A 4,285-nucleotide genomic window follows, 5' to 3' on the forward strand; every position below is an offset into this window, starting at 1 on the left:
TGACTGATTCAAACCTAGATCCTCTGCTTAAGAACTCATGCACTTTCTACTATGAGACATTGCCTCCTTGAAGAAAGTAGTCCCTAAAGTGCTTTCTAAACCTAATGTCCTATGATTCCCCCAAAGCCAAGCAGGAAAAAAAATCACTTGTCCTTATTTCATAGTGTAGGAGATTGAAAACAAAAACAAAAAATAAGTAAAAAATCACCTAAGAAGTGCCTCCATGTCTTCATAATTTACTCAGAGCCTGTGATTGTAGACCTTATCTCAGATTTCCTTTGTTCCCTAAACTTTTATTTAAAAAAAACACACAATTTGTTTATACTCATCTTTTTACTGATGTGTCTAATTTCTTGCCTACTGAACATGAACTTACTTTTACTCAGGCTCACTTTTAATTAAACTTTCTAGTTTTCATGGTTGAAATCTTTTATCAATTATTTTAAATCATGAGTGTTCTCCGTGAGTGGAATTCCATCCATGGAATTCTCTCTTGCTCCATTAGGCAGTTGCTGAAGCTAAATGAAAACATCAAAAAACCTTTATTGAGGCTATGTTTATGCTTCTTTCCCTATATTTCAGGTTTTCTTCACTGTTGGCTTAATCTGCATGCACACCAAGATCATTCCCTATTCTCCCAATTTTTATAGAACTATTCTGTTCCTAAGAGTTGAATATCTTGTTGGCTGTATTTTAATTGTCTTGGGATACTATCTGGAACAGCAGATTATGACTATAGATGCGACTGAACAAGAACAAAAGAAGACTTTTGCTTAAATGTCATTAGCAGTAGACAACAGAATATAAAAGCAGAATTTGGTTTAGATACATTCTTTTCCTATGTATTTCTTGAATTGACAGGTAGCAGAGCAACCCATATTTCTGAAAAGACAGGCATTGTTTTTCTTGGTTTATTGCATTCTCCTTATGAAGAGCATTGGGAACATTTTTATCAACAGATATTATGTCCTAAGGTCAGCATTGTATTTACTTTAATGTTGTTAAGCTTCAGGAAGATCATTTATTTTCCCTCTGCATTCTGACTTTATCTTTTTTAGATAAAGGCTAAGCATTTTAGGTAAGAGGAGAACTGAAGCACCACCACTATTAAAAGAATTTCCAATTATAAATAATCACTGGGGAAAAACTATTCACCACATCTAGTAATTAAGCAAATGCAAAATGAAACAACTTTGAGGGACCAGTCATAGCACCAAGTTGGTAAAAATTAGATAAAAAAAATGACATGAATAAGTGCTGGTGAAAGCATAGAGAATAAGATACTGTAAGAAAATTGCTAGTAGAATTGCAAATTAGCATTTTTTTAAGCATTCTGGCACCATGCTACAAAAGTAACACCAGTCATCATACCCTTTGACCTAATAATCCCATTCCTGGAAACGTATCCTATGGAAATTAACAAAAAAGAGAGGTCTGTGTTTAAAGATATGTATAGCTATGTTGTTTTATTATGATGAACTAGAATCGATCTAACTGCTCTCCAATTGGTTAATGAGTAAACTATACTATTTTCATATAATGAAAAAATATGATATAATTTAATACTCCAATGCACCAAATATCTATAATTCCATCATTGTGGGGACCTGCTACTTGAATGAAGGGTGCAATTCTTATATAATGTAATAGATGATCTTCAAGATGGTATTGAGGTAGAAAAATTCCCCCACCAGCTAACCCATTGATATTCCTTTGCTAATACTGCCTTGATTGTGCTTTGGTGTGTGTTCATTTTTACCCAGTATAAGATGGCAAAGGTTTGAATTCCTGGCTCTTAGGAGAGTGTTTAAACAAGTCTCCTAGCCCAGGAATGGTGATTTAAGCCTCTAACCCCTGGTACTTGAAGAAGCTGAGGTTTCTGAGGGTTCTGACCTTTAGCAGGACTGAAGCTCAGAGGGTGTCGGCACTAGTTTGAACATTCATATGGTAAACCCCAAGCAGCAGAGGGCCCCCAGTCTACCTACAGAGCAACAAACTGCCTAGGTCAGAAAAATTGAGCAGATTAAAGTTCTATACCAATAACCATTGGGATCAGGCCTATGAGTGGCCTCAGAATTTTCAATGATGGCAAGATTGAGATACCTAATTTTAAAAAAATGTCTTTAAATTATGTAAAATAAACAGATAGTCATTGCTGAAGAGTGTAGGCTTACACCTCATTAAGGCTACCTCACATAAATGACTGATGCTGCAGAATGATGAATTTGGAGTCAAAGGACCTGAATTCAAACCCTTATTTGGCTTTTGGTACTTGTGTGACCTTGGTAACTTCAGTTCTCTGAGTCTAGGCAAAATAAAACAATTAATTTGTAACAAGAAAACTCTTATTTTTTTTTATGAAGGATGGCTTTCTGGGTGGAAAAAGAGAGAAAATTAATGTTATATAAAACTGAATAGCCAGCACTTAGCAGCACATAACATATATGTGTGTGTGTGTGTGTGTGTGTATACATGTGTCTGCATCTTTAAAGTTTGCAAAGTACCTTAATAAGATGATTTCATTATATCATCACAACACCATTGGTGGGCTAGGAGGGATAGGGTAGATAGGTGCTGTTATTATCAGATGAGGAAACTAAAGCAATCAGAAGTCAAATGGCTTGCCCAGGTCCACAAAGGAAGTGTCAGAGTCTGGATTTGAACTATCCACTAATCTATCCACTGTTCTACCTAGCTGAATCAATAAAAATAAAATCATTTTTTAAAAAAAATAAATATATTGGACTAAATTACCTCTAGGACTCTTCCTTCTCATTCTAGAACTTGTGATCTAAGGTATATTGAAATGTCTTGGCTTCAAAAGTTCTCCTGAAGAATCTATTGTCTAAGCTGATTCAGAAATTCAAGGACTGTGAGTGTCTACTCCAATTCTAACTCCCTAGTTTACATTAGGAAGCAAACTCTTTCAACTCTTTCTTCTTTTCTTCCCTCATCTGCTGAAAGGTAATCCCCATACAAAACTCTTTTACATGGTAGTTTTAAAGCATAACTAAAAATGGCACGCTGCACATAGCAGTGAGAATCTGCAGTGCTCGATTTTCACTCTGACACAATGACTACTGAATATAGCTTAATGAATAAAATGTAGACTCCAAACCTCAGGCTTCAAAGCCACACACTTTTTACCTTCATCTGCCCAACTACAATCTCTTGGCTGTTTGTTCTTTGGCTTTTGAACTTCTCCTTTGCCTGTGAGTCCCCCTTTGTATTATGAATCATAGAAAATGATAAAAATGTAAATCTGGAAGCAATTTTACAGATCACCTAGTGGTTTAGTGAAATCAGAAAAGTCAAGAGACTTGCTCAAGACCACACAAATATTAAGCAGCAGATCCAGGACCTCCCACAACATTTGCTGCTCTGCTATGCATTGGAAGAGACCTCACTGGTCAAATGCAACTGGCACATGAAACCATAATTCCCTCTACAACATTACTGTAAAGTACTCATCTAATTGTTGCTTCAAGCTCTCAAGAGAGGCTGTACTTACTTAATTGAGTGATCCAGAGAAATTGATAGAGATTTTAGGCCACAATCCACCTTGTTGCAACTCTGACCATTTCTCCTATTTATTCTCACTAGGCCCAAGTGAAAGAATTCTAATCTCTTCCACCTGATAGCCTTCAAATACTTTGTACTATATTTCTCTCCCTAAGGCTTCCTTTCTCCAGACATGCTTCACCTGATTCTTATATGGCATGATTTCAAGTCTTCTCATCATCATAAAAACCCTTCTCTAAATACCCTTCAGCTTGCTGATAGTCTTTCTAAAAGACCCCCGCAAAATCAGCACAATACTCTCAATATTATCTACCTCTGATACAGTTGTTAGTAGAAAGTAGGCATTCTCTTTGCTGAGGGCACTTGTGTTTTGCACACTGATGCAATATTTTCTAAAGAATGATTTAAAAACTAATAATAAGGTCCAAATAAGGTCAAGGGTGTCAATTTGCATTTTCTTTATATTCTGGTACAAGGTAGTGTAACAACGGGAAGAAACCATTGTGGAGACTACCTCCACATCAGGACATTGTTTTACATGTGCTAGCTTAATTTCTTTGCCTAGATATAGTCTGAAAGGCAGCCTGAGAGGCAGGTAGAGAGAATTGGCTATGGAAGCCAGAAGACCTAGATTCAAATTGGCTTCAGTTTTTCATTTGTAGTTTATTAAACCAATGAAATATGAAGAGGAAAATAAAGAAGGAAGGAAGGAAGGAAGGAAGGAAGGAAGGAAGGAAGGAAGGAAGGAAGGAAGGAAGGAACG

Source organism: Vombatus ursinus, unplaced genomic scaffold, assembly GCF_900497805.2.
Source record: "Vombatus ursinus unplaced genomic scaffold, bare-nosed wombat genome assembly UNPS02009770.1, whole genome shotgun sequence".
NCBI lineage: Eukaryota > Metazoa > Chordata > Mammalia > Diprotodontia > Vombatidae > Vombatus > Vombatus ursinus.